Source organism: Peromyscus maniculatus, chromosome 16, assembly GCF_049852395.1.
Source record: "Peromyscus maniculatus bairdii isolate BWxNUB_F1_BW_parent chromosome 16, HU_Pman_BW_mat_3.1, whole genome shotgun sequence".
NCBI lineage: Eukaryota > Metazoa > Chordata > Mammalia > Rodentia > Cricetidae > Peromyscus > Peromyscus maniculatus.
In genome coordinates this window covers 56901510-56922479 of record NC_134867.1, presented here as the reverse complement: position 1 = coordinate 56922479, position 20970 = coordinate 56901510, and positions in this window count along the sequence as shown.

The following is a 20970-nucleotide window of genomic DNA, read 5'->3' as shown; positions in this document are numbered from 1 at the left end:
ACGGCCCAGCTGCATGTCCCCTTTTTTCTCCTCGCTTTCTTCTCTTGTTCTTTTCTTTTTTCTTGAGCCATATTTCTCCTCCTACTTATTCTCTCTGCCCGCCAGCCCTGGCTATCCTTTCTCCTGCCTAGCTATTGGCCATTCATCTCTTTGCTAGACCAATCAGGTGCCTTAGGCAGGCAAGGTGAAACAGATGAAACGTATCTCTACATAATTAAACACACATCCTTACATCGTTAAACAGATGTAGTGTAAACAAAACTATCACAGCTTTGCACAGTTAAGGTAATAGTCTGCAGCACAAACAAATGTAACACATCTTTGCCCAGTTAAAATAATATTCCACAACAAAGCTCTGCCAGTTGTGAGGTGGTGGAGCAGCTCTTTCAAGGCTCAATTTTGAGATGTAAAACTTGGGTATCCTTCCCTCAGGATGAGAGTGTCATGAAATCCTGGTATGCATGTTGACTTGCTAAGGTAACAAACTCATTGGGTTGTATGTTGGGGAATTTTCTGGTTTCTAAGACTATGTCCTTGGAAACCCTATGGTCCCAGCCAAACTGGCCTGGTTTGTCACTCCTCTCAAGGTTTCATGGTAAAAATGAAAAAATTACCTGCGATTTCTTGTCTCACAACTGTAGCAGGATTCTTAAAAGTTCTTATTAATAAAATCAAACCTGAGGCAAGTTATTGGGGTCCATGCTGGTAGATCAGAGAGACAGAACAAGCCACAGCTATCTCACCTCGCCGGATCCTCAGCTGGTCTTGTCTCCTCAGACTGGAGGCCTCTGAGTCCTCATCCAGAATGAATCTCAGCTGAACTGTGTTGCTCCAAAGCCTGAAAGCTTAACCAGCCAAATGCTTAACCAGCCAAACGCCTCTAGTTTCTGGTCCTTACACCTTATATATCTTTCTGTTTTCTACCACCACTCCCTGGGATTAAAGACTGGCTTTCTGGGATTAAAGGCGTGTGTCACCATGCTTGGCTATTTCCAATGTGGCCTTGAACTCACAGAGATCCAGAGGGATTTCTATCTCTGGAATGCTAGGATTAAAGGTGTGAGTGCCACCATTTTCTAGCCTTTGTATCTAGTGGCTGTCTGTTCTCTGACCCCAGATAAATTTATTAGAGTACACAATATTTTGGGGAACACAATACCACCACACACAACACAAACACACCCCAAAGGCAGCACCCCCTTCCCCGCCAAGGCAGAATGAGAGAACCTTTCAAGTCATTTCTGTGGGATGGTGATACCCCAAGTTTTGTTAAAACCACACCTTTGCAATGCAAATTCTACCTCTTCCCTAGACCAGGCTTTGTTTGAACCCTCAGGACACATGTCCAGTGCTAACGTGCAAATGGAGATCCTGGAACATGTTGGGGCTTACCGCCTCTCGTTGAAACGGAAGCAACATCCTTGTGAGGGGGGTGGGGTGGGGGCTAGCTCCCTCTCAACTTATTACTGAATGAAGCAAGGCCCCAAACTTCCAGAATCCTATCTTCCCTGGAGCAGGAGCTGAAGCAGGCTAACAGCGTCCAGTAGCCAAAACTCCCCATTCTATGCAGAGAAACACTGAGCCATTTATGTACAGAACTAAACTCCAAAAGTTGTGCTAAATTATGTGATTTAAATACTGGTCTATCTAGGGATGAAGACCAAGGCAATGTACAGTCCCATTAATAATGAATGGTTTGCTGTATTCTAATCCTGTTAAGCACACGGTTGCCCTGCAAATGTATTAGTGATGATGTGTGTTTGTGAATTAAGCCCTTGGTGTGTTGGGTTTATGAGTCTAATTGTCTATTCAAAAGGCTATCAGTTTATCACCTCATGAAAATTAAAAAGGTCCCTTTTGTGGGAGCGTTCTGGTAATCCTCCCAATGATATTTTCTCTTTCTTTTTCATTTCCTCTTTATTGAGCGTTATTATAATTTAAATGCAACTGAAGCAAATCCTGCCATTATACTGAAATTGATTATTAAAATAACACTGATAATTATACCCAGGTACTAGAAAATAAAGCGTATGCAGCGCTGGCAGGGAGATTAAACAACCCTCCCCCGATTATGCTAAAAGAGACTCAGGTCGCTAAAAATAGGAGAACGGGCCAATATATCTCCAAAATGGGGTAAAGATTTAGTGGCTTTTCTACCTCAAGGAAGTCTGAGTGATTTCCACTAAAATTATCATCTGAATCCAAAAATGATGTCTGATGAGAAAGCGTGAACAATTTATTTGAGGATGTCTTAGTGCTAGGCTCTAAGGTGGCTTTTTTAAAATCCACTTTTTGTCTGACTGTATCTTTTTGTTTTTGAAAGAATTAAAAAAAATCTTTTCAGATGAAAAAAAAAATAATATCCAAGGCCTGGTCTCTATTGCCAATTAGCACTCAGGGGAAAATTTGTAGTGAAATTCTGTTTGGCTGTATTTGAACACCAAAAGAATTCATCTGTTTTTATTTTTTTTTAAAGGAAGAAAATAACCTTTTCTTTTAGAATGTGTTTAGAAAACTCAAAGGTATCTTTGTCTTTAAACTTCAACCGACTCAGGACTTGTGACTGCTTTGTTTGAAGAATTTCCTTTTGAAAAGCAAAGTTTGAGGGGGGCGGGGTGAGAAAGTGTGTAACGCAGCACTCCTTGTCTCCGGGGCCTCTGGCTTTCTCTCCTTTAGGGGGTTTGCAGAGCCTGTCACTCAGTGTCTGAAGCAGTGGACAGAGGGACAGGCGGCCATTTAGCCATGGAGCATGCAAGTGAGGAGATGACCCTTGAGGTATCACTAGGAAGAGAGAGAGTAGCCAGGGGAACATTCCTTTTTTTTTTAAAAAAAAATAATTTCAAAGATGCTGATCCTAGGAGAGTGCACACATGCTCCAGCCTGGCTCTCACAAGATTAGACTTCACAGATCAAGGCCATCCAGGCCATCCTCAGGTCAGATACAGTTCAGGCTTGCTTTCTTTGGAGAACCGATCCCTTCGAATACTGCTTGTAGTACGTACGTGGGGTCAAACCTGGTAACGTGGGCTTCCCAATCCTGACCTGGCACACATCAGCTTGGGTTTGGGGATGACGAGGTCAAGAGGAAGCATAAATGGCAGTCATGACAAGATGTGCATTAGTTACAGAAACCTTCTTATAAGAAGCCATATCCTTGGTGGCTTCAAATAACCTTTAAAACATTTAACACAACACCTAACATCTTACAGGTTCCCTGGGTCAGGATTATAACGGGACAATGAAGGCGTGGGGCAGGTTGAATTGCTGCTGCCTGCTGTTTGGGCCCTGCGATGTTTAGTGTTAATTGTCAGTTTGACACGATCTGGAATCACTTGAGAAGAAAGTGAGCCTCAGTGAAGGATTGTTCCCTCAGGATGGCCTGTGCGCATGTGGGGTGGGGTGGGGTGGGGGGGATTGTCTTGATTGCCTTAACTGACGCTGGAAGATCCGTTGTACAAGGACGTGGAAGAGGGAAAACTTTTGGTCTTTTGATCGCTTGTGCTTCATCCTCCCCCGCAAATTCATCCACCTGTGTCGCTCCTGCTGCTTTCCTCTATTGATGTCAGAGGGGCTCCTTTGGGCTTCCAGTGGGGGGCTGAAGATCACTTCCTCTCTAGGCAGCCTCCAGGCTTCAGTGTTGGGTTGTTGAGGCACCCAGTCTCATGGAACGACAGCCACTGGGTTCTCAACCTGTCCAGTGTGAGGCAACGCTTCTTGGAGTACTCGAACCATGGCGTGTAAGGCAATTGAATAAACCCCTCTTAATATATATCCACTCTATCAGTTCTGCACCCCTAGAGAGTCCTAGCAGAGTTTGTCTTTCCACCTGATGTGGTGGCTGGTAGGATCGGGTGGCTTGTGACTGAGGGATTCTTGGGGGCTGTCCTCAGCTCCTTGCCTTCACAACACAGCAGTCTACTTCTTTGAGGTCAGTGAATTAGTTTCTTATTTCCAGTGTAAAAAATATAATTAGAAGGTTAGTAGTATAAAACATGCACACCAAAGCATCCTTTTCATGTTGGTTCTGTGTCAGAAGTGGGTGTACAGTGTGGTCCAGCTGGTTCCTCGGCTCTGGGTCCCACAGGTATCAGCATGGGCTGGCCTCCTTCCTGGAGGTTGTGGTAGATAACGCCTACCCACTCTGGTTGTTATTATGCTTCTGTTTCTTGCTGCAGGGTTGAGTCAGGCCCCATGTATCCTATCAGCCGGGAGCTTCCTGGGGCTTCCAAGAAGCTTTGTTCATTCCTTACATGTGGCTTTCATTCCTCAGAACCAGCATGTGGAGACTTTCTTGTGTTGGGGGGTCTCTCTTCCCCCGACCAGAATTCTACCCACTGCTCTGCTACTGTATCACTCTGGGTATGGCCTGAGAGAGTTTTCCCCAGGGATGTGTGTGATTAGGTGTAGGCTCACCTCCATATTTAGGGCATGTGCTAGTTTCCATAATTTCATTGCCAAGTCTTTTGTCCCCATCTACACTAGGCATTTTTGTAAAGGCATAGAATTCATGTCTCCTCTCCCTCTCTTTTTCATAGCCCACAGAGGCGAATTAGCACTGTCTATACATGCTTGGTGGTGGGGTTATCCACTGTGGCATAGTCAACCTAGCAGGGACCACACCCATAAAGCAAAGGGACCCCTAGTAGCCCCCAATTGTCAATAGCTTCTCAGCCAGCCGTGGGAGCTCATGCGTCCCTCTCTGGTCCACGTTGGAATGGTGACTGGCTGGATCCGATGCAAGTCTTGCACAGGCGGCCGCAGCCGCAGCTGCTGTGAGATAATCTGTGAAACGGTGCCGTCTTTTTTTTTTTTCCCCTGTGACGTAACACCACAGTGTTCTGGAGTGAGTGTACGGAGAGCTTTCTGAGTGAGGGCACACTGTGGAACGTGCCAGAGCCAGCAACACAAGCCCTCATTCCCATCTGCTGAAATGGAGTCCCATGTAAGGCAATGGCCATAGGGCAGGCGAGCCAGTGGTGTCTGCCACTTTTCTATTGGACCGGAAGCCAGCCTCCATTTCCATCTGGATTCAGGGGAGGGCAAACCTAGCAGGGTCTTTGGGGGTCCAGGGTGCTAGCAGGGAGCTGGTCGGGATGGGCTTTGAGTTGCTTCATCCTTGTTAGACCAGGTGCTGTGGCGAAGAAGGAAGAGATTCATAAACATTCTAGAATATTCTTCTCCCTGTCTGTCATTCTCAGGCAGGGTTTTTTGTTTTTGTTTTTGTTTTGTTTTTTTCGACCTGACTTCTCATTTTTCTTTCATTATGGTTTCTTTCTCCTTGTACATAGGATCTTCTGGGCATTTGGGGATTTCCCCAGTAAGTGATATGAGAGACACATATCTTTAAGAAGGGCCTGACATCACAGTGCTGCAGAAACTGTGATGTCAGGCAGAGAGCAGTGAGCGCAAGTTTGCTAATTTGTATGCTATTTTTGTCGTGTGTATGTATGTCTATGTGTACTTCCCTCCGCTTGTGCGAGGCCAGAGGCAGGTCAGGTGTTCTCTATTACTCTAACTTATTCCCTTGAGATATCGTCTCTTATCTTAGAGCTAGGCGGGTAGTCAGCAAGCCCAGAGAATGTCATACTTGTGCCACCCACAGCGCTGAGATAACAGATCACATGACCACTTCACCTTCCTCTTTTTACTGGGTGCGGGGAATTTGAACTCAGGTCCTCAGGCTGGTGCACTAAATGCTCTTACTTGATGTGCTGTCTCCCTGGTCCCTAAGCTTACTTTTGTTTGTTTGTCTGAGACAGCCCTGGGTGCCCTGGAAGTCTATGTTCAAGACCAGGCTGGCTTTGAATTCATAGAGATAGCCTTGTGTCTGCCTTCTAAGTACTAGGATTAAAGGTATGTGCCACCATGATCAGCCCTATCTAAGTTTTAAGCGGGGAACAACTGAGTGCCTAAAAGTCAGGTTGGAGGATGTGTGTATTTTTGCTCGGTTTGACTATCGGGCACGCTCTTGGCCTTTCTCCTGGGGTGGCCTCAGGAGGAGAATGAGATGTAATAAGGATGCAGAGTCAGTGTGGCCCTTCTTAAAGGAATGCACCCGAGGCAGGCATTTAAAGCCTCCCTCGTGGAGAGCCTGCTCCCTGTCCAGCCTCCTTGCTGTTCACTACACTGCTCAACTCTCCTGTCTCCGTTTCTCCAAAAGCCGTTTGCAAACGAGGGCATCTCTCATGCGTAGTCTAACTGCACATGAGGCACAAGGAATGAGCCCCGACTCAACACTGAAGGCAAAGTATGTCTCTTTGTTAGGGGGAGTCTTACCAGTACCCTGGCAAGATGGTGTACAGAGCACCATTAAATATCAGCATATAAACCTGTCTCCTGGATTTATATTCACCAACAAATCATGATTATGTTCCTCCCCAAAATAGTGGTACTTATTTTTGCATCATCTCTGAAATAGACTCTTTTGCATTTTGTCTGACAAACAGAACAGACCGTTTAGCACAACCGTGCTCAGTAGATGTGTTCTGTCTGCTGTCTGTGCCTTTACCTAGTCCCGTTCATTCTCTCAGTTTCAGCTCTCTGTTGGTGTTCTGAAGTGTGTGTGTGTGTGTGTGTGTGTGTGTGTGTGTGTGTGTGTGTGTGTGTTTATAGGTACCTTATCTATGATAGGTCGGAAGCCAGAAATGGACCCCAAGTGAATTTTATAGCATATTTTAAAATGCTACCTTTTTCCATTGCCAGCTGTGTGTGGAGTGAGGGACGTTCTGATGTTGTGGGAATCATTTTGTGTTTCAATTTAAAATTCAATTCAATTCACATACTTGTAATTTGACAGCGTGGCAAGCATCTCCCCATCTTTAATAAGACACCATTCCACATTGTTACCATGTGTGGAAAAGAGACGGGGACCCCTCACCCCCACCATGCACACACACACACCTATCAGCTGTGGATGTGAGTTCTGTTAGTACCCTGCACTTGCTGGGATCCAATCTCTCATGTCTAATTTAGGCTGAAACTCAAGACAGGACCTGAAAGATCTATTATGGCTGTCCTGCTTGACGGCTTGGGAGAGGGGATTAATTCGGAGATGTATGCAACCAGCTTGAAATGTCAGGGATCTTGATAGATAAAAATAAGAATAAAGGACTCTTTAGTAAGTGAAGTCCTACTCTGGTGTCTTATTTTGGTCCTATGACAGGGCCATGTCACCAGCATGTCTAGTCTGTCACCTTTATTACAGTGTCATTTTTTTTTTTTTTGTGGAGAGATTGTCTTATATAATTTTAGAAGTCCTCAGTGCTAGAATTCAGCATAGCTTCTTCTCCCTGTGGCCTGATTTTCCCCGAAGCTGCAACTACACGCTCCTTTTCTTGCTATGAAGACTGGTATGTTTGAGGGAACTCAACTGAGCCCATGGTGACTTTGGCCCAAGGTCCCAGATGTCCCTGCCAGAGATAATACAGAGAATGTAAAGTGCAAGGGACACACTTTCTCTTCTGTTTCAATTTAGATGCATTTCTGACTTATTAGTAAATAGCCAGGTGCCCACATAGCTGGGCGGAGAGCATCTGGGGAGTGGACTCCCCGGAGTGCCCAGATGCCCCATGCACATTGCCTAATGTCCTGGGCTCTGCGGAACTTTCTCGAAATTAACACGCTCACCAAATATGTTTTTCTTGCTCATTAACTCGATAAAGCCCACTGGTTTTTTTTAGAATCGCCGCAGCAAGTTGTAAATGATGTATGAAATGAAAAATCTTTTCTCACCCAGTGAACAGGGAGAGAGCGCTGACGGTGTCCATCACTGCTGCCACGGCTTGCAATCATGTCGAGACGGGAGTTGTCCTGTAGCGGTGGAGCCCGCAGAAGCAGACGAGGATGGCCCAATGGTTCCCTCTTCCTTCACTCACTGTGTGGGGGGAGTCAAAGACAACGTGGTTGGAAGGGTCTCACAAGGAAGCCGGTGGCTGCTCCCTGGGGACAGTATGGCCTGCAGTCCACAGGGGGAGTTGGTACATCCCTCTGGGGCGCACTGATGTTTGCAGCTTTGCTCTCTCGCATTTAGCCTTGTTCTGGGTCAAATCAGTTTTCCTGGGTTTCATTTCTTGGTACCATTATAAAGGAGTGAATATTTGCATGCTCATATACCCAGAAATGGGTCAGGCGTCAATGAAGAGAAAAAGTACATAAAACTTAGATAGGCCAAAGACTGGGACTCAGACTCTGCCCCCAGACTCCCTACAAACCAGTCACTCAGAACGACAATTTAGCATTTTTCTCCCAAATGGAATAATTTTGTTGTCTTCGTGTGTGTGTGTGTGTGTGTGTGTGTGTGTGTGTGTGTGTGTGTGTTAAACTGCCTGTGTATGTATGTGTATATGTGCTTGTACAGGTGAGCTTGTATGTGTAGATATGCCATGTGTACATGTGCACATGTGTGTGGAGGGCAGAAAACAACCCAGACTCCAATTCCTCTGGCTCTGGAATGGCTATTCTTACCCTGACTATGCAGGCACCATCTACCTTTCGGAAACAGGGTCTCTCATTGGCCTGGAACTTGCCAAGTAGGCTGGCTGGTCTGGATGGCTGGCAAACCTGGGGATCCTTCCGTCTCCATCTCCACAGTTCTGGGATTACAAGTGCACACAAAATTCTGATTTTTATAGACAAGTGTGTGTTATGAGGCTTGAACTCAGGTCCTCACGCTTACAGGACAAACACTTCACCATTTGAGCCATCCCTCCAGGGCCCTCTTGATCTTACTGTTATTGCCCTTTGTGTGGTTCTGTTTCATGCTTCGTAGTGGAAAATATACTATTACATGTTCACCTAGTATTTTTCTTTTCAGGGTCTCACTGTGTATCCCTAAGATGGCATGGAACTCGCTATGCCGAGTAGGCTAGCCTCGAACTTTACCTACCTCTGCCTCTGTTGGATTAAAGGTGGCCATCACTAGTGGCTCATCTTATGTCAACTTGACACACAAATTGGAGTTATCTGAAAGGAGGAACCCTCAACTGAGAAAATGCCTCCATAAGATCAGGCTGTAGGCAAGTCTAGAGGGCGTTTTCTTAACTAGTGATTGATGGCAAGAGCCCAGCCCATTGTGGGTGGTGCCATCCCAGGGCTGGTGGTCCTGAGTTCTATAAGAAAACAGGCTGAGCAAGCCATGGAAAGCAAGCCAGTAAGCAGCTCCCCATCCATGGCCTCTGCATCAGCTCCTGCCTCCAGGTTCCTGCCCTGTTTGAGTTCCTGTCCTGACTTCCTTCGACAATGAACAGTGATGTGGAAGTGTAAGCCAAATAGACCCTTTCCTCCCCAACTTGCTTTTTTGGTCATGATGTTTTGTCACAGCAATAGAAACTCTAACTAAGACAACTAGTTTTGTAAATCATGCTTGCTTACTGCTCATGAGGGGGAAGATGGACAATGTGGGAAGGCAATTTTCACGGAATCAGTCTTATGGGGATGGACTAACCCTGACGTCTATGCTGAGTGCTAATCTACCATTCTGGAATGCCTGTGTCAGCAGTCAGGCTGCATGATGAGGAGAGAGTTGTCTGGGGGCATGCACTTCTGACCAGGGGACTGGCGAAAGAGCCTGAATGCTTGCTGACGTCAGGCTTTCAGAGGTAGTGCTGTTGACTTCTTCAGAGAAGAAGCCTTGCCTGGCTGCTACATCCATGGGCCGGAAAGCCTTTCCCTTCAGTCAAGATCGAAGGGTTTCCTTGTACCTTGTTTCCGTGATTGTCAAGCTCATCTCATCTGAATTGTCTTTCTTTAGGAGTTTGATCATCTGTGTCACCTTCTTATCTACCTGCCTGTGGGTTTTTCTCAAGCTTCAGGAGGCTTCACTGTCTCTTCGAACTGTGGCTTTCACATTCATAGGCCAGATTCAAAAGACAGTGTCAGCTGTAAACGTCTGTGTCTCACTCTTGTCCCTACCTGTCACATCGTGATGGTGGCTGCATACCTGCTGTGCTGTACCAGAGTGGACAGAACCGGCATCAGAACTTCCAGCATCACAGGCAGGAGTTGACTGACTGAATAACTGGGGACTCCGTGTCTCTCTTCGGACTGGATTCAGGGCAGATTCCTGGAACGTAATTTCTACCCTCTCTATCCCTGTGCTGGCCACCTCGGCAATAGCCATCTGATGACTTGGGCTCTGTGACTATAAACAGATTGAGGTCATCTGGGGGGACAGAAGTGATGGAGGCCCAGCTTAGGGCTGAGCTTTGTCCCTCTTCATGGCAAGTGTCTATTGCCACACTGTTCTAATTTCCTCTCTTGCTTCGATAAAAACACTGACCAAAAACAACCAAGGGGAGGAATGGATTCATTTCAGCGAAAAGTCACTGATAGTCCATCAATGAGGGACGTCAGGGCAGGAACATGCAGAAGAAACTGTGGGGGAATCCTACTTGCTGGCTCTATTGCAGGCTCATTGTTGGCTTTCTTCTCTTTCTTTCTTTTTTGGGTTTTTCGAGACAGGGTTTCTCTGTGTAGCTTTGCGCCTTTCCTGGAACTCACTCTGTAGCCCAGGCTGGCCTCGAACTCACAGAGATCCTCCTGGCTCTGCCTCCCGAGTGCTGGGATTAAAGGCGTGCGCCACCACCGCCCGGCTTGTTGGCTTTCTTATACAGTGCAGGACTACCATTCCCAGGGAATGGTACCACCCTCAATGGACAGGGCTCTCCCGTATCAATTAACAATCACGACACCCCCAACATGCCCGTAGGCTAATACAATCCAGACAATTCCTCAATCCAGCCTCCCTTCTTAGGTGACTCTAAACCAGTCAGGTTGACAGTTAAGGTTAACCAGGCCACACGATGAAGACCGGCTCAGTCCTCTACCTCATGGTTTGCAGAGGTAGCTGAAATCAGAAAAGAGACTGAACCAAGGTTGGTTTTGGCGGCGGTGGGTATCTATGTTTATTCCTCTTCACAAAAATGCCTGTAGCTCAAAAGCTTTTTACACCCCCATCAGTATACTGCATGCAGACTTAAAGAGATGACAGGTCTTGGTAAAGAGCCTGTCACAGGCATCACGACTCTGCAAATACTAGGAAGACCTTTATCTGGGGACCCAGGAATGATGGTGTTTTTAGGAGACAGCTCTTCTGTGACTTGATATTCACGGCAGTGAGCCCATTAGTTTCTGTCTTTTCTGTAGACCTCAATGCTTCAGAGCCAATGCCATTTTGCATGAAGATGAGCAGATACCAGTCTGGATCCATCCAGATGTTTCGACAGCTGCCAACCGTGAAATAACAGGTTTAGACAATAGTAACTCAGAAGCTTTCTAAGGTAAGTCAACCCAGAGCGGCTTTGAAGTGCCTTGACAGATGTGCAGCGGAAAGCCTGGAGGTAGGGGTGAGTGCCGTGGTGGTAGCAGCAAGCCTTTAGCAGGCCGGGTGCCTGGCAGAAGGTTGGGGCATCTTACTTAGAGTCCCTTTAAAACCACAAGGCGAGTAGGCGTGGACCACAACAGCAAAGGAATATGGGATTGGTGGAGGGAGTGGAAGACAAACGTGGTATGTCAGCTGTGGAAGATGCTCAGCTTAGAGCACAGAGTGACTGCTGAGGCTGTCTGCGATGTTTAGACGCCCCCCTGTCACCCAGAATGGCGGTGCTTTCAATGTTATTTTTCCCCTTAGCGAGATCCTGAAAGGAAGTGGCTTGGATGTTACCCTTTACCACGCTTTATCCACCCCAGAAAGCACGTGGGGCTTTGCAGTTTACATACCTCGACAAACTCGGCCTTTGAAGCAAGGCACAGAGAACCAGCTAGAAAGACATGGAAATAAAAAGCTGGCATCCTGCCTCAGTGCAACCCTCACTTCAAGGCAAACTTTCTGCTTGGCCTGAGTTGAAAAGATGTCGCCTGCGTGCACACAGGACTTGGTTTAAAGTTGTTCTCTGCAGAATGCCCTGTAATCAAAGGGGACATCGCCCCTTAAGTTTTGAGCATGTCAGACATACATTCCACCCAGTAGGACACTAATGCTAACAGGGGATGAGACTCACATGCATATTTATGACACTCACCTCGTGTTCCTGGAGCCTCTCTTACAGGAACTCAAAGGCTTTGCAAATGTTACCTCAGGGACTCTGCATGCTAGGGGAGGTCCCTGAGAGCATGGGTTGTACATTTCCTCCAGGCAGGCTGCATGTAGCCACATTGGAACCTCCTTGGGGCCTTCCTGCTCCTCTAGTCCCCAAGAATACGACTCTCCCCGCCTGGTGACAAGCCATCCAATCATGAAATTCTTCCCACTCCTACGGGAAGCCATTCTGTTTGTTCTTTCATCTTTAAAGAGGCTTTTATAGTCTAATCGTATCGTATGCACCTGAGTGGCTCCACAGCCTCTTCCTCAGCACTCTCGTCTGTAATCACAGTGAGCATGCTCAGTCCATCTCAGGATGGGCCGGTAGAATGACTTAATTTTACACTGTGTGGGAGGCAATGAAGGATGTGGCCTTTGGGAATCTAATCATCCCCAACGTGTTTAAATCTCCACCCCATTATTTCCTGACCTCAGGAAGCTTCGTTTTCTTCTCTTTAAAGTGGGAATCATGTTGGTCCCAACCCCGAGTTCTTATGAGGATTTGGCGAGACAACAGGAAGTTTTGCACGGTGTCTAGAATATAGCTATTCTCCCTTGTATCCTGAAGCAGATGTGTCTGTGAGAGGCTGTGCATGAATTCCAGCCTGGAGCAGGCAGTGCTGGAGCACGACTCTTTGCACATTGGTGTCTTCTCATCAATCTCAATGTCTTCCCTTGTGATTGACACTCACCATCAAATATTTAGGAATGAATAAACTGAGCCAGGCATGATGGTGCAGACCTGTGAGGAAGGCTGAGGCAGGAGGATCATGAGTTTGAAGACAGCTTTAGGCATGTTGTGCTAAGTGAAATAAGCCCATGACAGAAGGGAAAACAATGTACGAGTCCACTCTTACGGGGACCTGGAGTCACAGGTGGAAGATGAAGAGTCTTCAGGGGCTGGAGAAGGGGGGTGGTGGGTATGTGCTCCACAGGGACAGAGTCCCAGTGTGGGATTAGGAACAAACTCTAGAGATGGACGGTGGTGGTGACCACACTCACACTCTGAAAGTGTGCACACTCCAAAATGGCTGGCTAAGGTGGCTTTGTTTTGTGCGTATCTTACCACAACAAGAGGAGAATATCTAATAAGTAATTTTGCGAAGAGAAACTCCTTTAATAATGTAAATAGTTAGGTTTTTAGTTTTACTGAGGCATATTCTCTGCCTATCAGGTGAACTATCCTTCCATTTATTCATCTATCCATGCATTGTGAACATACTCTATACTTGCTCTGTATTGGACATTTCAGAATCTCCTAAGGACAGTGAAGGACATCACACTCTTGGTAATCTATCTAGGGAAAGAAGTTCCTGAAATATAGAGAATAGATGGTCTGCGAACAATAGGTCATTTGCTCCTCATGACAGAGGCAGGGAAGAGAATGAAAGTTGGACCGATCTGGGAGGGGAGGGGGCCAGAGGAGAGAGGGAGGCCTCTCAGGATGAGGGAAATGGTTAGGCCCATGGCTCAGCTGAGCTGCTATAAGGCGTGCAGTGTCGGCTGATCTTCCTCTTGCTGTAGCAGAGTACTTGATAAAAACAACGCAAAGCTGGGGGGGGGGTTGATCTGGCTCACGGCATCATAGGGGAAGTCACCGTGGTGGGGGTGGCTTGCAATGATGGCCACGTGAGTGTGAGGTGGCTGGCTACATCTCATTGGCATTCAGCTAAGAGCTCTGGCTGGAACCAAGGAAGAGTTATAAGCCCCAAGGCCCTTCCCCCGTGACCATATGTCTGTCAGCTTGGCCCCGCCTCCTAAGGGTTCCCCAAGCTTATCCATGAAGATTGCTCTTGAGGTATTCAGTCGTTAGTTGGGGAGCTCTGAAGTAGATGCTGAATCATCAGAACAGGTATTTGTGCCAAGTATTGCCTGTAGAGTGAACAAATGTTTCTTTCATATAAAATTTATATTAAAGTACAACTACTTTTATAGTTTTTTTTTTTTTTTAAAAAAAAAAAGATTAATAGCATACTTGAAAACTGTCAGGTGAATGTACTCAACTTTCAGTGAGTCTAGGTTTGAATCCCAGTGTTAACATTGTGTGAGACATTTGAATCACTGTGTGTCTGTTTCTGTATGGAGGGTGGGGTTTATGATAATGGAAATATCATCACACTGTTCAAGGGCATGACACCCGTGGCAGGCTCTGAATATGTTCCACAGCACTTGTGAGGAATGTGTGAGGCTCCTTTCAAATAAAGCCGAACACAGCTGAGAAGGCCCTCCATTCACCAGCGTGGTGATAGGGGGATTGGCTTTGGCAGAGAATCTGCCATGTGACATGTTACCACTGACTGGCTCCCTGGGGATGGTTTTTGATACAGATGTTGGAGACATTTTTGTTTGCATTAATGAGTCCCCCACCCTCCCCAAAGTGAAAACAACACAGCTGGATTTCAGAACTTCATCAGATGTGAACATCTTTGCTCCTGAATTGGTGGCGGCTTTGATGATGGGCACAAACTACAGGTCACAGGTGAATCTCACTCAGTAGTTTATCCTATATCTCGCCACCATTTCATTTCTTATTTATTTGTAATTTTAATTATGAGGATTCATGAGGTACAATCTCATAATGTAATGCCTCCACAGATGTATGATGATCAAATCATGGTATTGCCCGTTCCCCTGTCCTTAAATGTTTGAGTGGATTTGAGTGTTTGTGCACATGTGTGTGTGTGTGTGCACAGCCATGTGGAGGTCTGGAGTTGACGACGGTGGATGTCTTCTTAGAGTGCTCTACTTTATTTCCTGGGTCAGGGTCTCTCATTGAGTCCAGAGCTTGCCAGTTGCAGCTAATCCAGCTAGCAAGCTTGCCTCAGGGAGGCCCCGTCTCTGTCTCCTGAGATCTGGGATTAAAGGGGGTTGCCACACCCGCCTGGCTTTTAGTTGGGTTCTGGGGATCTTAACTCTGGCCCTCATGATAGCCTGGCAAGTGCTTTATTTCCTGAATCATCTCCCCAGCCCATGGCTTTTTACATGAGTGCTAGCGGGACCCAAACTCAGGTACTCATGTACCCACAGCAGGCACTTGACAGGCCGGTCCCTCTCCCCAGCCTCCGTGAACAGTGTTTTGATCCACATGGAATGACTGGACACATTGACTGGGTATATCCATCGCTTTTTAAAATCTAGATCAAGGACGGGCAAAATAGCTTCTGTGGAAGGGCCTACGGGGTATGGAGTTTAACATTTCGGACTAAAATGGGTTGATGGTTGTAGAAGCAGCAGCAGAGCAATCAGGTACCATGTGCGGATGAGCGGGGACCACTGAGTTCAAGGACTATTTTATTCAGAAAACAGGCAGTGAGGCTGGGGAGATGCCTCAGCCGGGGAAAGGGGCTTGCTACCAAGCATTGGAGGCCTGAACTCAAAAACTGACTCTTGCAGGTTGGCCTCACCCTTCCACACATGCACTGTGGCCCATGCACACCCCCACATGTGCATATGCACCCCCACATCCACCCCCACCCCCCAAAAAAAGGTAAAAATAAAAACAAATATGTGGAGATCTCTCTAGACATTGAGTTGTTAGATGTGCAGGGACTGTGGACTAGGAAAGGCCCCCCTGTGTCTGTCGAACTCTGGGCCTCTCTTCTGACCACATGTGAGGGATTCTCTGACACCAGGCAGTCCCTCACCTCTTGGGTATCCTACCTTTAAACCCAGTTCTGACACACTCTCTCTCTCTGGGGACATCTGCCAGTCTAGGCTGCCACCTGTATTTCACCGACTGGTTATAAACCGAAGGTACCGCTGCCACCTCCTCAGGTGTCACCGAAGGCAACAAGGACTCACAGAACTCTCTGATGCTGTCCCTTTCCCTCCCTTCTGATTATGTTTCTTCCCCTCTAGGCAGCTCTTGTTCATGGCAGAGGCCAGCTTAGCTCACTTCTCTTCCACTCCAAAATCCAGGGCTTCACTGATGTTTCACTCTGCCAAGGTTTGTGTATCAACCAAAGAGTACCATACAGAGGAAAATGTTAAGTTCCTTCTTTTCTACTCTGATGTGGTTTCCCACGTCTCTTAGGAAATTTTCCCTCAAGTTTGAGCTCAGAATTTTATTAGATCTAATAAATTATATCAGAGATGGGAAGCTGATCTGAAGGAGATACATGTTAGAAGCCTGCTTTTCTCCTTAGATTATTCTGAGCCCAAGGTTTCAGAGACTCAGAGTGCCCCAATTCCACAGATGGGACTTCTGGAAGATTCATTCTCTCCCAAGGTCCCTAGGGTCTTCCTGACTTACAGCCTGAGCTAATGGGGTCCTGGGATGGAAGACTGATCCCATGCTCATATGTTGAGAGTAAGCCCTGCTTCCTGGACAGCCCATCAGCAAGTAAGAAAAAGCCACAGATAAACAGCAGTAATCCTGTTTCCCTGGACTGTAGGATCTGCTCCAAATTGGAGGTCCAATGGGGGTTTCCCAAATAAACAGTCTTGAAGATCGGCACATAGAGAGAAGTGTTAGATGAAAGCTGTATTCTGTGCTTAATTTTAATATTATTCTATAAGATTAGCAGAGTTGAAATTTACCTTGGAGAAGAGAATGGACAGAGGCCACAGGGAGAGGAAGTTCTCTTTAACTTACAGTCTGTATAAGAATGAATTCCGTCTCTCCTGCCTTCTCTTCCTTCTTGTTGGTGACACACAGACCTCTCACTTAAGCTTTGGAGAGGCTGAGATTTGGGACCTGTGATGGTACTGAAGGATGTCATGGCAAGTGGACAACCTTCTGGTTGGTATTCCTTCTTAAGCCATAGTTCTGGATTGATCTTTTCAAAGGAACAGAGCTGGGGCGTGGTGTAGATGTAACCAACTGTTTTATTAAATAAGAAACACAGAACCAATGTAAAAGAGAAAGCCAAGAGATCAGAGCTCAGAGCTAAAATCTCACCCTTCCTCCTGTGGTGGTTTTAGCTTCCCGAAAGAGAGCTATTTCCCTGTGTGTAAGTCGTTTCATAGTCATTCTGCCTTCTCATTGGTTGTAAACCCAAACACGTGACTGCCTCGTCACTGTCTGAATGTACAGCCCCCCAGGTCTTAAAGGCATATGTCTCCAATGCTGGCTGTATCCCTGAACACACAGAGATCTATGGGATTAAAGGTGTGCGCCACCACCGCCACACTCTGTCTATGGCTCTAATAGCTCTGACCCCCGAGCAACTTTATTTATTAACATACAATCAAAATCACATTTCAGTACAATTAGAATACCACCACATTTCCCCTTTTCTATTTTAATAAAAAGAAAAAAAAGCAAAAGGTTATAACTAACAGAAGAAAAACTATATACAAAAGTACAATAACTATATACAATATATACAAATAATAAATACCTAAACAGGTATTTGACAAATCAGAGAAAATAATTTCATTATCTATCCTATTTTGGTAAATCCAAGATGTAGCTAAGGGTCTGATCGGCTGTGGGACTGGCTGGTGACAAAAATTTGTCCTGACTATGGGCAAAGAAGGAAAACTCTAGCTACAGCGTGGAGTCCAACATGCCTGTCTGTGACCATGCCACTTGGAAGCAGGCTTTGAGTTCTACAGACATGGTCTTTTTTGGGGGTGGGGGACAGTGAATTTATTTTCATGGAATTTTGATAGAATCTATTCTGTGTTTGGTGGGCATCCTGACAAACTCCAGTAAAGCTTCCAAACTGGAGAATCCAGATAGGCTGGGACATGGTGTCTTTTATGTTTTCCCTCTCAGTTTCCTTTTATGCATTTATTTGTAAATTTTGATTCATCTTCCATCTTTCAAAGTGTTGAAAACACACATGTAGCACCATTATGGTGAACATGTTACCAACAAATCTTGGGTGCTTCTACTGATGGGACAGGGTCCCAGAATCTTCTGGAATGTAGCAGCAAGCCATTACAAGCCATTACTCTCAACTCATCTATATGGAGGCAAAAGCGCAAAGTTATTTATGGAGTTCTGAACTCTTTGGCTTCTCTTTCCTCTCTTGCCACAACAGCCTGTGGGATTTCTGCTTTGGGTTACAGCTTGAGATGTGTTTATGCAACAGGGCATATCCTCAAGCCCTTACATAGCTCTGGCTTCTGTGGGAGGTACCTTGGAAGGTTTGGTGAGAAAGTGCAGCTTACAAATCATTGCCCATACCTGGAAATGCAAGAGGGCTCATTATGTTTTCTTTTTTTTTTATTAAGTAAAATAAAACAACAGTGCCAGGAGAAATCCAACTTGTTTGGGTATAAAAATAATGTTATGCTTCTTCCCACGTAGCACCACAACATGCTCTCATCCTATTTATACCTCAAAGTCAAAGAACATTTACAGGCTCCGTGGCACTGGAACTTGCTGTACACATCTTTAGCATATGTCTCCAGTGCTATAGGGATGGAGGATTGGATTTGGATGTAGTAGAGTGCCAGTCATGTGCCAGACTCTAAACTGTGCATTTGACTGCTGCTTCATTTTTAGAAACATTACTTAATATTAGCAATTTAAATGACTAAATGTCTGACAGAAACAGGGGAAAGATTGTTTACTGTGGCTCACCGTATCAGAGGTATTAGTCAATCATGGAGGGGAGGACACAGAAGAACACAGCGGTTCACATCATAGCCGGGAAGCAGAGAAAGAAAGGGTTACAGGCAGGGCTTGGGACAAGATATACCAGGCAAGGACATGTGTCCAGAAGATATACCACTAAGGACCCCCCCCCCCCCCGCCAGTGATCTTCTTTCTCCAACCAGGCCACACCTACAAGTCTTCCTCACCTACCAATCATGTCTTCGTCTTATGAATCTATCGAGGGACTAATTCACTAATTAGAACTGAGCCTTCAAGCTCTGATTGTAGAAGTATGTTCCCAGGTACAGCCAGTGGCATGCTTTACTAATCTAGATGGTTATAAATGCAGTGAAGTTGACCATGAAGATTAGCCATCATAACAATGGTAACATGCCAAGAACAGTTAACTACCCAAGATCTGCCTAGAAACAGGCAGATGGGGGCGGGGTCTAGATGAAGAAAAGAAAATCTCACTTTTAGTCTGGTCTCTATCCTTGTCTCTTTCTGTCTTGGCCACTTGGCCCTCAATGGGAAGCTGATCTTACCATTGACCTTGGAAACTATGCTGTGATAGATTGCATATTTGTGTTGCATATTAGCCCACAGGAACCCTGACCCCAAAGGTGGTGGTGTTTGAATAGGTAACTTTGGGAGGGGATTTGAGCACAAGGGTGGGATAGTGACCTTTGAAGAAGAAACATGGGTGTGTGGGGAGCTTTACTTCTTGAAGATACAAGAAGAAGGTGCCTATTCATAAGCCTGGAAACCAGTCCTCACCTGACTAAGCACTGATCTTGGACTTGAATCACTTAGGCCAGCAGGAAGTAAATATTTGTGTTTAAGTTACCCAGTCTGTGGTATTTTGTAATAGCAACCCAAGCTAACTACAACCGTGTCAAGTGGCTGCTAGGAGCCTGGTAGGGGCATTGTCTTAGTTAGAGTTTCTATTGCTGTGAAGAAACACCATGACCACGTCTACTTTTTTAAGGCAAAGCATTTAATTGGGGCTAGCTTACAGTTTCAGAGATTCAGTTCATTATCATCATGGCGGGGAGCTTGGCAGCATGCAGGCAGAGGTAGAGTTCTACAGGAAGCTGACTGAGACACTGGGCAGTATCTTGAGCATAGGAAACCTCAATGCCCACCCCCACAATGACACACTTCCTCCAACAATGCCATACCCCCTCCAATAAAGCCACACCTCCCAAGAGTGCCACTCCCTATGAGATTATGGGGGCCAATTATATTCAAACTACCCCAGGCATACAGATGACTTACCAGCAGATCAAGTTAGAGTTCCCACTAGTTACTCTCTAGTCCAACATACATAGTTCTAGAAACCCACCTTAGTTGTATCACAAAGCCAAGAAGTCAGACTCAGTGTTAAGAACTAGGCCCTTGTTATCACTGTGCTCTGTGTGCCTATACTTGGTGCCAGGACCCAGTGTCCACCTGTAGGCCTTGCACCTGTGAACTCCCCTCCCCGACCCCACAAAGGACTTTCACCCTCACTCCCTCTCTGGCTCTCTTTGTCTTCTAGGTGATGATATGTAGGGGTAATTGCTGAAAAAAAATCACTTTTTGTCACATACCTGCTTGCCTATCTCACATCAAACACTGGCTTACCAGTCACAGAGAACCTTTGTTTATATGGAACACTTACTTCATCAGACTGAGATATGGGAGGGCAACTTCTGGATCAGTTTTCCATTCATCCAACCACCCATCCATCCATCCATCCACCCATCCATCCATCCATCCATCCATCCATCCATTCATCCTTTATCAAGCACCTTCTGTATGGGAGGTACTAAGTTACTTGTAGGAATTGAGATATGAGGAAGAGATTTTTTTTCTCCCTTTTCTCTAGCACAATGAGTCCCTATTGGTGGTTATTCAGTAAATGCTAGTTGAATGAATGCATGAAAGAATGTTACAACTGACTCAAGTTCTTTAAATGGATATCCTCCAATTATCTACAGAAGAGTCAGTTCCTGGAAGCCAACTAGCTCGGCTGGTCATGTCCAGTCTCTTGCCCCTGTCTTTTATGTGTCTGTCTGAGGGTAACAGAGCTCAGTCAGAACTATATTCTGAGTCAAAGTTCTGGTTGAGGTTCAGTTAGTGGTTGCTTTCAAGATGGGAGATGGCTTAGCCCAGGATAAGGACTTGTGGGGAAGTATGATCCCTGGTCTTCCCCCTCCATGCACAGCTGTGCTGGGCCCTTGGGGACTTGAGTCACGATGAGTTTATTGTATAGTAAGCACTGCTGAGTAATGCAGGCTCTTGATCTCAGTGGGTCTGGGAATCTGAAGTCCTGAATTGGCCAAGATCATGAAGTCTAACC